The sequence below is a fragment of the Myotis yumanensis genome, unplaced genomic scaffold, assembly GCF_028538775.1.
Source record: "Myotis yumanensis isolate MYYU_CA2020_CCGP unplaced genomic scaffold, mMyoYum1.0.hap1 SCAF_10, whole genome shotgun sequence".
In the NCBI taxonomy this organism is placed as follows: Eukaryota; Metazoa; Chordata; class Mammalia; order Chiroptera; family Vespertilionidae; genus Myotis; species Myotis yumanensis.
The window spans coordinates 24,344,546-24,362,044 of NW_027223761.1; the positions used below are offsets into that span (position 1 = coordinate 24,344,546).

General features: G+C 38.9%; 1 protein-coding gene across 1 annotated transcript in view; it reads left to right on the forward strand.

Moving 5' to 3' along the window:
- Nucleotides 1-17,499, forward strand: part of BDNF (brain derived neurotrophic factor) — a 128,940-nt gene that overhangs the window by 50,338 nt on the left and 61,103 nt on the right. The gene's annotated exons all lie outside the window — the stretch shown is intronic.

A 17,499-nucleotide genomic window follows, 5' to 3' on the forward strand; every position in this document is an offset into this window, starting at 1 on the left:
TCTGAAAAAAATCTCTTCCCCCTCTTCCCATAATCCAAAAATGAGGAGAAGGTTTACAGTACATGAAAGAACCCAGGGGAAGTTAGAATGTGTTGCAAAGGAAACTACATAAAGAAAGAGACCTTGCTGTCACCCATGACCTATGAAGCTGCTATATACACAGCAACAGTAATTGCCAAATCAGAGACTTTGACAAAAGATTTCCTTTAAGTTTGTGTTTTATTTATACCTTTCAACATTTTAAAAATAAATTTCCCATTTAAAGAAACAGCACAATGCAAATATTGAATTACATAAAATTACTTGAAATCTTAACTCTGCTGGACAACCTGGGATATGTCTAGAGCAGACAGATCTAATGTTAACTTCCTCCCAATTAAGCCTGGGAAATGTGATTGACTGGGATTTCATGCTTACAAAAGAGTTCTTTCCCTCTTATTCTGTTCAGTAAAGACACAGCCAGGGGTAGCAATCTTTGATTAACAATGAGATTGGCTGTCTCTAGAAACTGAACTCAAAAGTAGTAAAAAAAGAGAATGTCTTAAAATTTTTGGCCCTAACCGGTTTGGCTCAGTGGATAGAGCATTGGCCTGCGGACTCAAGGGTCCCGGGTTTGATTCCGGTCAAAGGCATATACCTTGTTTGCCGGCACATCCCCAGTGGGGAGTGTGCAGGAAGCAGCTGACCGATGTTTCTCTCTCATCAAAGTTTCTAACTCTCTATCCCTCTCCCTTCCTCTCTGTAAAAAATCAATAAAAAATAAAAAAATAAAATAAAATTTTTGAACTAAATTTACCTTGGAAATGTTACATTTCTCAAGGTTTGTTTGTTTTCTACAATTATTTGCAAAGAGCATATGTTTAATTCTAATCATAATATAAATCCAATCTAAAAGGCGAAGGCATTTTTTGGTGTACTGACCTGGTGATGAAGGCAATTATAGATGGCTAAGAAGTGACCCAGAGTGGCTGAATAAAAGGTCCTTGAGAAAGGGTGGGCCTGAGGTAGAGGAATAAGGTCACAAGTGGTGAGCTGATTGGCTAAGTACTAAAACAGATTTGGATTTTATCATAAAAGCAATGGCAACTCACTGAACTATTTTAAAAAGCAATATGAGTTATGGTCATGGAAGTCAAGGGCACTATGGGAGCTCATGGCTAACATTTCAAAACTGGGTGAGGAAATCGGGGTAAGTCCCACAAAGGAAGTGACACTGATGTTGATAACCAAAGGAAAAGGAAAGCTAAACGGGGAAGAAGAGGATGATGTGTTTTAGGCAAAGAAAATATAAGAGATTGGAAATTTCAAGGAAGTGAACAAAATCCAGAAATGGCTGAAACATGACTGTGGAGGTGTGAGAAAGCAATGTGGCTAAAAAAGCAAGCAGTGCCTGACCTGTGTGACTCAGTATTTGAGCATCGACCTATGAACCAGAAAGTCATAGTTAAATTCCCAGTCAGAGCACATGCCCTATCCACTGAGCCAAACCGGCTAGGGCAGTGTTACTGACTTTTCATTAACCTTACTCAAATGGTTTACCCCCCTCCCCCACCCCCATTCCCTAAAATTATTAAAGAACAATATTTGAAACTCCAGCATATATAGAGCTCTGTGTGTGCGTGTGTGTTTAAGCAAGCAGTATGTGTGTTTTTTAAAGCAAGCAGTGTGTAGACCATGGAAGGCTTTGGAAGCAGGTTTTAGAGTTTATACTTAAGTACGAGAGCTTCAGAGATTCATGGAAGGGGACTGCCATGGTCAAATTTATGTCTCAGAAGGATCATTCTGGCTGCAATTTGGGGAAAGGGGTAATAGCCTATGGCTGTGGTCCTTTTGTGGTAATAAATACATATTCGCATGGGACATCTTATCTCTGCATAAACTTACATAACTGGGGAAAAAAATCTTCTTTTGCCCATTAATTTGTTTTGTTTTGTTTTTTGATTGTTTTTTTGTGTGTGTGTTTTTGGTTGAAAAAGTGAAACATGAGATTAAAATAACAGGGTCCTTCAAAACTTGCAAAGATGGAAATAACATTGCATGTGCTTTAGATTTATTTGTATAATTAGTGCTTGCTAGATCATAGCAGAGATGGGCAAAGCTTTCTAAAATTTAAATGACTCTGGCCAGAGCAAGCATTTGTCTAAATGCAAAAATTTATCTTAAAAGAGAATTGATCATCCAGGCAAAGGGAAATAAGCAAGGCAAATCCTGAAGTTGTGATTCAACCACCATCCAGGAGACCTAGTGTTGCCCAATGGACTTTGGGCAATATGGCATCATTACAAAACCATTTCTGTTGTGGAAAGAAATATGTGTCACATAATGGTCTTAACCCCAACTGACCAAGAAAATCACATACAGAATTTTTAAGAAATAGTACTACAAATGCCTGGCCCTAATCTTAGGTCTAGGATGGATCCCAAGCTTCTGAAAATTTTGTCAAGTCCACTGGTCCCAGAGACCTAGCCTGACATTGGAATTAATTTAATCTTTTTATACTGATTCCATGCTCACCATACAATCTCTGGGTATAAAATGTAGGTCTCTGTACAGAGAAAGAATGTACAGGTTCTTACCACACAAGTATTCCATTTCAAATAATTATTACATTTCCTCTTGTGAATTGATAAACTGACATTGGCAATTTATACAGCAATCTTAATATACCGCATCAATATAAGGATGTCTTTGAGAGAATAATAGTTCTCCCCTGGGTAATGACAAATCAGGTTTCAGAGACTATAAGCCTAGAAGACTAACTTCACCAAGATAACAGCATTTGTTACTGACTTCTTTTGTTGTTGTTGTTAATCCTCACCTGAGGATATTTTTCCATTGATTTTTAGAGAGAGTGGAAGAGAGGGGATGAGACAGAGAGAGAGAGAGAGAAACACCATTGTGAGAGAGACACATTGATGGGTTGCCTCCCTCACATTCTGTGATCAAGCCTGCGACCAACGTACATGCCCTTGACCTGAATCGAACCCATGGCCCTTCAGTCCGAGGGCCGATGCTCTATCCACTAAGCCAAACCAGCTAAAGCAGTGTTACTAACTCTTCATTAACCTTACTCAAATGGTTTAACCCTCACCCCCACCCCTTCCCCTGAAATTATCAAAGAACAATATTTGAAGCTCCAGCATATATAGTAGTCGTTTAGAAGTAAGCATCCAGGTATTGGGACATTGAACACATTCCTTAATGAGTCCCCTGATTGTACTTAAACTAAAAGCCCCACTTACCTTAAAAATATTGTTTTCATCATCAAGGGAAAGTATTCCCTGCAGTGTATTAAGCTGCTCTGGGGCCAGAGGGAAAATATTAGAATTTAAACATGGAAATGAATATAAAACATGCATCATAAACTTCAAAGATCCAGCAGTGGGTACTAAAAGAGGTCTTTATTTTATTGGAATATTAAAGGACTACTCAATGGAATAAGTGGGACTGAAGCTGAGCCTCAGTCGGTATTGTTCTGGCTTTACAACAAAGCTGCTACCCTTTTTCAAATGTAAATGGAGAGTATCTTTTGTCATCAACAAAAGTTACAAGGAACAATAGAGAATGGAAGAAATGTCATAAGAGCAAATGGGAGAAAGCACAGAGGTGGATAATTCAGCTGCAACATCCTTGAAAACATGCCAGAAATCCTTATCTTCTGAGGGAGCTGCAGTGGAGAATGAGAAATCTCTTATCCCAGAAAGGAGGGCTCCTTGTTTTCCAGTGGAGATGGCATTGGGCCAGAGTAGCCATCCATCCAGAGGAAAATAGATCACGGTTTGCTAGAAGGAGGCCCAGGTGAAAACAGAGGGACTTGGGAGTGAAAAGGAAGAAGACAATTGCTGGCTGTTTTCCAGGGTCCCCTAAGGCAGGACAGCACTAATGCAGGCTGGGCGCCTGAGGGTCCCTGGGGCTTCTGTAGGAGACACCCCCAGTAGATAAAAGAAAAGCTGACACCTCTGCATGGGCTCACATAGCAATAGGAAGCTGGGCCTCTTAACATTCCAGCAATCCTCGCCCCTTTACTACATAGTCGGGGTCTACGCTACAAGGGTGTTCACATACTGTACCATACCATAATGTATTTTTCTCCACTTTTTCTTCACTCTCCATTCTCAATTGATTATAAATTTGAGCCACATTTTAGAGAAAATAAGAATGCAAATAACAAATAGGTGTGAATCATGAAGGCAGAAATCATATCTGTCTTGTTCTCTGATAAACCCATAGCCAGCCTAGTGTCTGATTCATAGTAGATCCCTACTCATGCACTTATTCAGTCAGTCAGTAAGTCAGTCACTCCACAAGTATTTATTGAATGCCAACTATACACAAGATACTTTTCTAAGAGCTTGATATACAACAGGGAATGAAATAGATAAAGTCCCTGCTCTCGTTGCATTTACATTCTGATGGACTGATTCAAACAAGAAATAAAGATATAAAATGTCAATTATTGATAGATACTTCAGAAAAAATGAAGCAAAATAATGTGACAGAAAATTTTGGGCATGGGGGAGCTAGATATTGAGTCTAAGGTGCATATTGCCTGAGATGGTCAAAAACCTCTCTGATAAAATGACATTTTAACCAATAAACTGAGTCAGGGAGTGAGTCATGTAGTCTAAAGCAAGATGGCCCGAGCAAAGGGACAGCTAATCCAAAAAGTACTGAAGAGGGCCTGTGCTTGATATGTTGAAAGAAAAGAAGAATAGTATAGTTGGAACCAACTATAACCAAGCCACGGTGGAAGTAGGTAGATCAATTAAGAGACTGATGAATACCAAGTCAGAGGAAGTAACGCATGAACCAGGGGAATATAGGAGAGTGGGAGGAAGTTGTTGGATTCTGGCTATATTTCAAAGATAAAGAGCTAACAGAATATGTGGATGGGTTGGAAATGGGGTGTGAGAGGAAGAGAGGAGTGAGGGATGACACTAAGATTTTTATCCTGAGCAACTCGAAAAGTAGAATTGCCATTTCCAATGTGGGAAGACCATGGGAGAAGCAAATTTTGGAAGCAGAGGCAGCCATGTGCAATTTGAGTTGTTCATTAGACACCAAATGTCTATCAAATAGGGGGTAGAATATAGAAGTCTAATGATGGAGTGACCTGAGACAGAAGTATAACTTTTAAAATCAACATCATGTTAAGGGTATTTAAATACACAAGACTTAATAAGTAAATGAAAAACTTATTGTAAATAGAGAAAAACACCAAAAACTAAAACTAAGGACTAAACCCCACAATTTAGATGTCTGGGGACTGAGAAACAATCAGCAAATGGAGACCAAGAAGAAATGGCTGATGAGATAAAAACAAACGAACAGACAATAGAGAGGACTCCAATAATTATTTTGGTTGAACACAAATGAACAAAATCATGGGTTCTCTGGCAAATACCAAGTGTGGTCATTCTTGTGTTGCTTCATTCATATGGTCTTAAAAGGACAAATATAATTATGAAGGCCAATATTCCTAATAGTAATGTTTCAAAGATGAACTATCCCAGGAAACCCATAGTACCAGTTCTGGGCCTCAATCTCCCAGCGGGAGCTGTAAAGCTTCTCAGTTAAGAATGCAGGCACTAGAACCATCTCTGAGAGTTCTCATTCCAGCTCTACTATTTACTAACTATATACTTTGACCAAGTCATTTAGCTTTTCTCTGCCTCAGCTTCGTCATCTGTAAAATGAGCATTTATTGGTATCAATCTCACAGGACTGTCAACAAGATTAAATGCCAAGGCATATGAACCCTCTGAACAGTCCCTGGCACTCAGAAAGTACGCAAATAGCTGTTATTACTACGTGGCACATGCCAGGTGATCAATGACTGGTCCAAATTTGTTTTCATCCAAGAATTCCCTCAAAAGAAAGAAAGAACTAGAAAAGTCATTGTGAGGCATTCCAATGGAGCTCAAACTTTTCTGCTTAGGAATATTGTATGTCTGTTCTAATTTTTGTTTTTTTATTTTTATTTTTTTGAATTTTTATGAGTTTATTTGACCCAAACTAACAACATAAGCTAGAGAGCAAGATCTCAAATGCTAACCTCTTTTATTTTTTAACAAATGCCATACCTAGGGCCCTTCTGCTAATTTGATATTTCTATTTGCATCATGTACATACTCCCCATATTTTAAAAAATCTCTTATGGGTGCTAAGGAAAGTCCTTGTGTCTTATTTTGTTCAGGCTGCTAGAATAGCATAGCATAGACTAGATGTTTATAAGCACAAAAACTAATTTTAACAATTCTGGGGGCTAGGAAGTTCAAGACCAGGGCTACTGCATATCTGGTTTCTGGTAAGAACCCATTTCCTGATTCATAGACAGCAGTCTTCTTGCTGTATCTTTACTTGGCAGAAGGGTTAAGAAAGCTCTCTTTTTTAAGGGCACTAATTACATTCTTGAGGGCTACACCCTTATGACTTAATGACCTCCCCAAAGGTCCTACCTCCAAATACCATCACATTGGGGATTAGGTTTCAACATATGAATTTTGGGAGAACATAAACATTCAGTCTATAGCATCTTATTAAATTGAAAAGCCACACTTTAAAAATATCCTCCCTTGCTTTGCTAACATATTAAGGGTTAGATGTTCCTTAAAAAGCTAATCTAACAAGAATCAGATCTTTTTTCCATTAGGAAAGAAAGGGGAAATGAATTTTTTTTTCTATGACAAATGGAGGTGAGGAGAAAATCCTATAGTAATATTGCTTTCTATATTCTTTCCCTTCACTCCCACTGAGTACTTTAATTTTGTTTTTCTACTTAGAATAATTTTTCCTTGAAAAACCACTCCTTTCTACTTGTTTTGCTTCATCTCATAGCCAGAGAAGGCAATTGAAATTGAACCCTATATTCCTTCTTACATGTGTGGTACACAAATAAAATTCAATACACAGATTATCTAATCAAGCAGATCAATCAGAGGATGATTTGCTTTCTAAGTGATTCTTTTCAAAAGAAGGTTCCAATAGAATTTCCTTAAATAGTTTTCATCTGCAAGACATTGCTACTATAATCGATTGTTGAGAACTTGGTTCAGCACATAGTAAATACTTAAGGAATATCTATTTTTGTTGATGATTATGATCTGCATAGTACTATAGGTATTGTGTATATAACTGTCCCTCCCCTGGAGTCAGAGTGGCAAATGGATTTTATTGCTTGTTCCCAACTCAGATTGATTGGAAAGAGATGCCTAGAGCATTTTGTTTAAAAGGATTTTGAGACAAAATCCAGGTTCAGACAGAAAGAGCACCATGATCGATTAGAAATGTCTAATGTGGGAGCAAGACAGGATACTGACTACACATGTGTTTACCAACCTGCACTAGCAGTGAATATCTTCAGGGAAAGATATTATGCATCTTTGAATTACTCAGAGAGCATAGCACAATTTATGGCTTGTGTACATGTAGTGTATAGTCATTAATTCAATTAAATGGAAGAATCATGACTTTCAAGACTATTTGCAATAAATCAAGTGTCTTCCTTATTTATGTCTCATGCTTTTGTCACCAACCAATACAGCTATTGAGCATCTACCAGTTGAAAGTTCCTCTATAACTGCAATGTTAAATTTCTTTCTTCCCTCCTTGAAAAGATCAGTGTTCACACACACACAGAGACACACACACACACACATACACACACACACACATACACACACTCAAGTCATAAACTCATGTTAACGGAGATTTTGATTTTGCTGTATGCTTGTAGAACCTTGATGACTCTAGGACTATGCCTATAGTTAGCTGCCCTAAGTTCATGATCATCCATGAGCCCTTTTGTCTGTTCTATTTACCAGAGTCATGACAATAGGCAAATAAAACACAAGTAAACAGATCTGGCCTGGAGGTTGTATAAATACCATGTCACACCTCTGCCTTCTGTCTCCTAAATTAAAGGGTTTTTGTAGCCCTTTAACTAAACCAGATCATAATCACTGAAAAAGTATACAATTCAAAGGCTTTCAAATTATCAATCAAATGGTCACAAGATTAGGAGAATTTTGACAATAATAACGATAATAAAAATTTCTGTTCATAAAGATACTCTAGCCTTTTCGCAGGAAGCTTCCTACCTTGGGTGACATTATGAAGCAATGCATAAAACTCTGGATTAAGGTTAATAATCATCTGGGAAATCTTATAAGTAGCACATTGCATGCTTTCTTTAGCAGCGTAAATATTTCTTAATTTCACCCAAATATATCACAAAGCTGGTTTGCATGAAGCGCCTTCTGTGAGTGTGCGTATACTCTAAAATTCCAAGCAAAGTTTGCAAAGTTAGTGCATTTTTTTGAGAAGAAATTCCAGAAAAAAAGCCAAAAATTAATTAAGACTTCCTACAGGGCCTTTACTTTGTAATTCATGACCACCACCACCCTTTCCTCTCCTCCATGCCCCATCTTCATGTATCTTAACTCCAGATACAATGTGTGAAATTGTTAGTTTTTCCCAAAACATATACTATTTATGTTAAGGAGGAGAGAGTAACAGGGTCATATCCCATATAACTATCTTTTCATCACCCTTACTGAGCCCAAGGAAGTGCTCAGTAAACAATTGGTGATGGAAGGAATGAACCATCTATTTATAACAGTGGAGTCATTGAGCTGTTAAGTAAGATGATTATAGGCCTCTGAGTTAGGGTTTGATTTGGTGGCACTGTTCACAACTTGACTTTTTTAGGAGCTACAGATGAAGGAAGGAACTCATTCTAATTCTGAATTTAAGTATTACAATAGATAGCAATTAGCACAGACATCAAAGGAGTGGGAAAAATTTCATCATTAAGAGGATAAGGATGTCATTATCATAACCAAAGGAAGATGATCAGATGCAAACCTATTATAGAAGTTGCTAATAAAATAAGGCTTTATAAAATGGGTTAAATTACCTCCTTAATATTTTAAACACATGGTTTTATAGAGGTATCTTGCTGGAACTGAAATGAGGGCGAGTCATGGCATATTAGCTCTCCTGTTCCTGCATTCCATAAGAGAGAAAATAAACAAATAAATGAAGTCATGCTCATAGCAATATTTATGGAGCCTCACTCACCAATAGCTTTCACACATGTTCTTGCTCCTTTATTAGATTGAAGGGAATATCAGGTCAAGATCTGGGTGTTTAAGATTCAAATGCAGAACTCACTGGAATCTATAGTTATTTTACTGATAAGCTATCACATGCAGCCCCTGGCAATCTTTGGGGTTAAGACCTTGCCTCTGTAAGAAGGAGTGTTAAATTCTGATCGCATTTCCTTCTCCCATAGACACATGGATCTCTGTGACAAAATCTTCATGTCTCCGTGTCATTCTTTAGCACTGTAGGGCAAGTAATAAGGTTCTAAAATAGTTCCCACATAGTATGTCGGAACAGCCTTTCATTCATGTGAATTACCTGAATTCATACAATGTCTTAACTGGTCAAAATTATTATTGAACTCAGCAAAAAGTACATAATCTTTCAAAAGAAAGAGAAAAATGGCTTACAAATGAGGTGACATCTCTGTTTAACAGCCAAGGGCAGCAGTGTAAAATAATGTAGGACGGGAAGCAAAGCCTACCTTATCCAATGGAAATGTGCAGGGGAACTCAAAGTTGTCAGAATGCAATTCTCCCTCCTGGAATTGGGTGGGCCAGCATCTAACACTTCCAAGTAATGCTAAAGACCCTTCTAATGAACATGAGGCCTCCAGATATGGATTTTACCTCAATTCAAGGTATAAAACCTGCACTCTGAGTATATAGAGTGCAGCGATGTTAATTAGTTCACTGCTGTCAGGTTCAAAATGTCCTTCTAGAGATCAAGGGGTCTAAAGTCTTCATTTCACAGAAGGAAACCGAGGCCAAGAGAATATCACACAATAAAGAAATGAGTTAGCAACTTTGCTTTTCTGTGCTCTCTTTTGTGCCCCTGAGTCTGCAGTTCCCTCAATTCAATTTAATTCAACAACTATTTATTAGTTCCTGCACTGTGCCAGACCCTTCACTGGGGTCTTGGGAATTTATAGATATGAAGGATACTCTTCTTCCTCAGTAATAGAATTCCTAAATTTTAGCTGGGTATGTGGATGTCCTGAATCAAATCCACATTTCCTAACTGTGTTTCAGATCAATCTAATCACGTGACTAAGTGTCAGCCAATGGATATAAGCCAAGTGTGTCCAACTTCTGGGAAGTGCCCTTAGCGATAGGGTATGCCTTCCTCCAAGCCTTGGTGAAGAAGGAAGATCCATATTATACCCTGAGATGACACTGAGAATGGGGGCTCATGGCAAGAGATAGAAAGAGCCAGGGTCCCTGACACCATGGAATGTCATAGGACCTAGGATAATCTAATTGGACTTTTACATAGAAGTCAAATTTCTAATGTATATAACCCACTGTGGGTTTTTTGTTTTGTTTTTTGGATGTTGAGCCACTTGCAGCCAAAACTAATTCTAGAATATATTAAGTCCTATGTTCTTTATACTTTGTTCCACGGCCTCCAGTTTATAATGTCTTTGAATGCATTATTCTTGCCAGGTGGAACTAGAATTTTAAAGGACATTGCATCCTTAGGCTGAAATGCTACTGTGTGAAAGAGTTTGGCCCTGTGGCAGGCTATGAGAGCGATTTGTTTGGAATGCTCATTTCATCCGACTCCACTGGTTGATATGGCATTATGTCATCATCTTGATCAGCAGTGACAGTAGCATTACTATTGCAGTAATAGTGGTTACCATTTACAGCAGCGGTTCTCAACCTGTGGGTTGCGACCCCTTTGGGGGTCAAATGACCCTTTCACAGGGATCGCCTAAGACATCGGAAAACACATATATAATTACGTATTATTTTTGTGATTAATCACTATGCTTTAATTATGTTCAATTTGTAACAATGAAATTGGGGGTCACCACAACATGAGGAACTGTATTAAAGAGTCGTGGCATTAGGAAGGTTGAGAACCACTGATTTACAGGATGCTCACTGTCTGCCTAGCAGTGTGACATCTAATTACATTCTCAAAACTGCAGCAGGGTTGATTATCCCTATTTTACAGATGAGGAAGCTGAGATCAGAGATATCAAGTGACTTTGAAACAAAACATGTGGCTTGTCAAGGACAGAGCTTATCAAAATCCAAATTTCAATCCCAAAGCCCAGTACCTTAAAAATTGTACCTTACTTCTTCCCACTGAGTAAGACCTGGTAAAAAGAGGCTTGTATAAAGTTGATACAACTATCAGCAGCCAGTAAGTCCATTCATAAATGTTTATTTCATCACTGTAACAAGCTATCCCAAGCCTCAGCGGCTTATTTGTACCAATGTCCATATAATATCTGATGATTTTGTGAGATAAGAATTCAAGCAGGCTTAGCCAAGCAGTTCTTTCACTACACATGGCATTGACCTGGGTCACTTGATGCCTTCAGTTGGGGATGGTTTGGTCTGGAGGTTCCAGGACAGTTTTACTCACATGTCCAGAATTTTGGCAGGGCAAACTGGAAGGGTGGGCTCAGCGGGGCCCTTCTCTATCTCCATGTTAGTCTCATGCCTTTCAAACGGTCTCTCTAGCCAGGTGGTTGGACTTCTGACACAGTGGCCCAGGGCTCTGAGAGCAAGTGTTCCAAGAGACAGGAAGAGAAAGCTAAAAATCTATTAAGGCCTGGACCCAGAAACAGCCACAGTATCTTGTTTTATTCTGTTGGTCAAAGCAGGCACAGGGTCCACCAGGATTGGGGGATTGAGCACATAGATCCCACCTCTTCATGGGAAAACTGTCAAAGAATTTACAGTCCACTTCAATCCATCCCAATACTAAAACTACTGAAGGAAATTTTACAGAAATAGGAAGGCAGATAATTAGGCAGTTTGGAATATATATATATAGCCTGTTGCACGAAGAGATTCCTGCAATAGGCCTTCCTTTCCCCTGGCTGCTGGCACCGGTTTGCCTCTGGCACCCGGGGCCCAGGCCTTTGCTCTGGCCGAGTTCTGGCCGGAGCCAGCCCTGCAAACATCAGGCTTCGCTGCTCCACCAGCCCTGGTCCATCAGGCTTCGGTCCACTCCTTGGAGCCTATATATGTAAATTAACCACCATCTTTGTTGGCGGTTAATTTGCATATTGTGCTGATTAGCCCATGGGAAGCATAGCGAAGGTACGGTCAATTACCATGTTTGTCTATTATTAGATAGGCTATTTGTTTTCTAGGGATGCCAAAACAAAATACCACTGACACTAACTGGATGGTTTTAACAACAGAAATTTATTTTCTTACAGTTTTGGAGGCTGGAGATCCAAGTTCAAGGTGCCAGCAGGGTTGGTTTTCTCTAAGGTCTCCCTCCTAGGTTTATAGGTGGCCACTCTCTTACTTGTCCTTACATGGTCTTTCCTTTGGACACAGATGTCCCTGTGTCTCTCTCTTCTTATAAGGAAGACAGTCTTACTGGATTAGAACCCTACCTTAACATCCTCACTTTAATTTGATCATATCTTTAAAGACTCCCATCTCTAAATAAAGTTATATTCAGAAGTAGTAAGGATTAGGACTTCAATATATGAATTGGGAGTGAGGAGAAATACAATCCAGCCCATAACCAATGCAAATCTAATGCCATTATATAAGTGGAAAAAACTAGGTCCAGAGAGAGGACCATTAGCCAAGGTCAGACAAAACAATTAGCAATAGAGTCAGAATTAAGAGTTCTTTCCAGGGTAGTCCATTGCCCAACACACCAGATGATTCCTGATTTACAGGACGTGGGAAACAGAGGCAGGAGCCACCAAGAAAGACCCAGTGTGGGAGCCAGAGAGTCCTCCTTTTCTCTCAAAATTTTAAGCTTTTTACAATTATCTTCATTTCAAATAACTGGGTTCACCACCCTCTCAAGCAGACCCAGATCTCTGGCTAACTTGTTTCTTTTCCCATTTCTTAGCTGACATTTCTGGCATTCAGGTCACTATTTAGATTCTGAATCACAGTAATATTGGAGAATATGATGTCCTTGTTTCTGCCTCAACATAGATCTGTCAAGACTTTGGGAACATCTCTTCAGTGATTTGTAAACTCAGACCCATTCTGGGCCTCTGAGTCATCACATTAGTGCCCCCTAATTTGCAGTGTATACCCCATCTTTGATTTGTAGCTCTTGGATTTCAAGAATAACCTGCATCTTAGAAAGGAACTTGCCTATGTTTTACCTAGGCTTCTTCTAGGATGCATTTGCTACCTTTTAGGATGGAGGTGGGCGAAGGGGAGAGTCCAGAAATGGCTTAAGACTTCCTGAAATATAGTGCAATTAGTGTTCAATACTCTTCCAGTCTCACCTCGAATTCTAACCTATATTTCTATGTTGCATGAGGCTAGAAAACAAGTCTTCCCAGAGATAAAAGGAGCAGTTTAATTCTAATTTTTGTAGCAAAATTATATTAATCTTCAATCATATACCAGCCATAGTATAGCGGATGGAGGGAACAGTTAATTCGTTGAGACTGGCTTGTCACAATACTGTAACACAAGTAGACTGCAATAAAAGTAATAATGGATATATTAAGGAGAAAGAAAGCAAAGAAGAGTAAATTTAGTCTAATGATTAAAAGCATAAGTTTTGAAATCTGAAAATCCTAAGTTTTAATTCTGACTCTATCGCTTACAAGCTGTTTGACTTTGGAAAAGTTAGTTAACCTCTCCATATTTTTTCTCCAATAACAGTCATATTATTAAGAGGATTAAACAGAAAAATGTAGATAATGTCTTGAACTCAGTGCCTGGCAGAGAGTTAGTGCCCAGTGGATAACAACTATAATTTTAATCTGTTTCCACTGTGGCTGTCAGAATTAAAAGACCTAAACTGTTGCCCAGCTGGCATGGCTCAGTGGTTGAATATTAAGTTATGAACCAGGAGGTCATGGTTCAATTCCTGGTCAGGGCACATGCCTGGGTTGTGGGCTCAATCCCCAGTGGGAGGACATGCAGGAGGCAGCTGATCAATGGTTCTCTCCCATCATTGATGTTTCTATCTCTCTCTCTCCCCCTTCCTCTCTGAAATCAATAAAAATATATTTTTTAAAAATAAAATAAATAAAAATTTAAAAAGACCTAAACTCTTGATACCGCATCCCTCACCTATACTGTAAATCTGCTTTTCCTCCAATCTTCTCCACTCAATAAATGATTCCTTCAAACATGCCCTTGCTCATGCTGGAATCCTCTCTCCTCATTCCCTATGAACCAATCAATCACCAAGTCCTTTACCTCCAAAATATATCTCACATTCACCCACTTTTCTAAGTCTAAGCCTTCATTATCTCTCACCTGACCTTTAATAGACTCCTACCTGGATTCCATACCTAGACTCTTCTAATCCAGTCTTCACAGGGCAGCCAGAGGAATCACTTTAAAATGTAAAGTTAATCATGTAACTCCTTCACTTTTATGGTTTTCCAAAGCCCTGAGGCCAAAAATCCAAAAAGATCTACTGGCTCTGCATAATCCAACCCACATGCTTATTTCTCCAGTCTCATCTTGCACTCCTCCCTCCCTCTTCCACTCTGCCCCAGGTGCACTGCCCTTTTGGGTATTATATACAAGTCAAAGTTTTTCCCATGTGTGGTAATTTATAAAATTCTTTGATAATCTCCCATTTAATAGATGAAGTCTAATTTTATTCTATTTGCAGGTAGGCCAGACTTAGTGACTCACTTTTAACACATAAAATGTGGCAAAAGGGAACCTGTGTGACTTCGAAGACTAGGCAATAAAAAGGAGAGCATCTGCCTGCCTCTTTTCCTTGGACTGCTTGCTCTGGGGGAAGCCATATTGTGAGGACACTCAAGCAGCATGAGAAGAGGTCCATGTAGAAGGAATTGAAGCCCCCACCAACAGACAGCACCAATTTCCTTTCCACATGAATGGCCTGGAAATGGAGACCCCAGTCTCTATCCAATCTTCAGATGATTGCCTCCCTGGCTAAAATCTTGACTGCAACCTCATAACTGATCTGCCTGCTTCACCTCCAAGCCAGAACTGCCAAGCTAAGCTTATTGATAATTCCTGACCCATGGAAAACATGGTGTAATAAATGTTGATGTTAATTTGAAGCTATTAAATTTTGGAGCAATTTGTTACACAGCTCTAATACAGTACCTCAGGGGCTTCACGGAGGTTTCTTTCTCTTTTTGGAATACTTTCCTCTTCTATTCCTTGGGCTAATCCTTATTCAGGATGCAGAGGGGTACAAAGTAGTATGGAAGTGGAAATTGGAAATCCCATGTTGTACTGGTGGAGGCAGAGACAGTTAGAGATAATAGCATGCATTTGGGGCCTTATATATTTCAAGGAAAAGCTAGAGAAAACTGCCTCCTTCTCCTACTTGCTTTGCTGAATTATTTATCATTGATAGCAGTCTGAGAGGACTTAAAGCAGTGGACCTAGAGCAAACCCCCTCCCAAAGGTTGTCTTATTGAAAAGACACAGAGCTAAAAGCTGAATTTTGAAAGAGGACTAGAGTTCTCAGTGAACTCATGATATGACTGATATTTTCCAGACAGTTCATTGGGGGATTTTCAAAGTTTCTGGAAAGTGTATGCATTCCAATATCAAACAAACAAAACTACATAATTATTAACCCTATGAGCTCTATATTCCTCGACTGAGAAATGATGGTGTTGACCAGCAAGTCCTCCCCATCTCTGAATTTCAGGATTCAGATGAAGGATCTCATATGCAAATTCATGGGTAATGTTTTTTTTCTATCAGCTGAAAAAGAGAATGTTTTCCAGGACTGGTGCAGAGGATAAAGTAACTTAGAGGAAGAGCCCTGAGTATTGTAACTGATTATTTACATTTCTTTATTGAACTAATGGAAAAAGTACCATTTAGGGATAAAGAGGAAACAGAAATGTGATGTGTTACAGAAGCAGAGTCCTTGAGTCTGGGGAATGCCGGTAAAGTTCACCATGTGTTCTGAGTGCAGGGCTTCATAGGATTAATTAATGCCCATTTGAAATGTTCTCAGTGAATAAAGAGATAAGAGTCCCTCCTGGCCTCCTCACTTTCTGTCTCTCACTTTTTTCCTGATCTAAATCCAGTGTTTACCCATCCTTTGTGACTAGTGGAATTTTGCCAATAGAAACACTGCTAACTGAGGGCCTTTAGAAAAGCTACAGCCATTCTTCTGGCCTTCATTCCTTGCCAGAACCCTTCTACTCTTGTTTCCATAAGGCACTCTTGTCGCATCCTATTACTTCCACCACTTTTAGAATGTTATCACCTCAGTAAGGTACCATCTTTTCTCTCCTTACAAAAGAAAACAGACCTAGTTTCTTTAACCTTTCAGCAGAAACAAATTCCCCAAATCCCTCTGTCATTCTGGTTGCCTTCTGCTATGCCTTCTCTAGTTCCAAAATAACCTATTTATAGAAAGAAGACCAGAATGAGCTCAGGACTCATAATATGACCTAACCATTCCTCTTTGCATGACTAGAATAATTTTCCCTGACTCCTTTGCAGATTTGCAATATGCCCAAAGTATTCCAAGCTGATTCTCTTTTATTCTAATACTTATGAAATGACAAACATTCAAACTATGGCCAATCTTATTGATAATGAGCGGTTGACATCCATTGTGTTCAGGAACTTTATAGAATTAATGGATTCAAGAGTGAGTTTTTGATTTGTGTAACATTAAGGTTAAAAGAATGGGTTTCTTCTTCAAATTATTTTTTGTGGTTTGCCATTCACTTCAGTTAATAAAGGGATTAGCTCATTTTCAATGAAGACATAATGCAAATGATACCATAGGCTGCAGCAGCATTTGCAAAGTATGGTCCAACCCTGGGAACTTCGTAAAAATGCCAAATCTTAGTGGGCACCCTAGACTCAGATTCTGCTTTTTAACAAACTGCCCAGGAGATTCATGTGCGCATTAAATTATCATAAGCATTCTTTAGCACCTGTGAAAATTTTCCTCCAGATGTTCTCAGCAGGTTAGATCTCATACATATCTAGTTAGGTGTCACTGTGATGTAGACTCTACCACTTTTACTAGTTTTCACTTGCCTTTCCATGATCTTAAGTTATGTGATTTTCTTATTTTATTTGATTTCTAATATGATCTTACATTTAGCTAAGTATATTTTCTTGCAAGTCCTGACCTGACATGTTCTTTATCTGTCTTGATCTCTGATCAACTTTTCATATCAGCAACATCACTTCTCACCTACTAGCTAACCATACTTCATCACTTGTCTGCAAGATGGTTTAGAAAGAGTCATTCAATTCTTTTTTAATATTCCATGTGGTCTTGCTTTAGCCTCATTATGGGGTTGTCTGGTTTTCCTGAAATTGAGTTAAGTCATGTCCAGATCTTCTGTCTCATGCTTACTTGTCGGCTTGGGAATGCACAGAGATTACTGCAACTAAATCATCACTTCTCCTCATTACTTTTCCAAGGTTTTCTTTTGCTTGCATCTTTTTGATGCTCTGATTA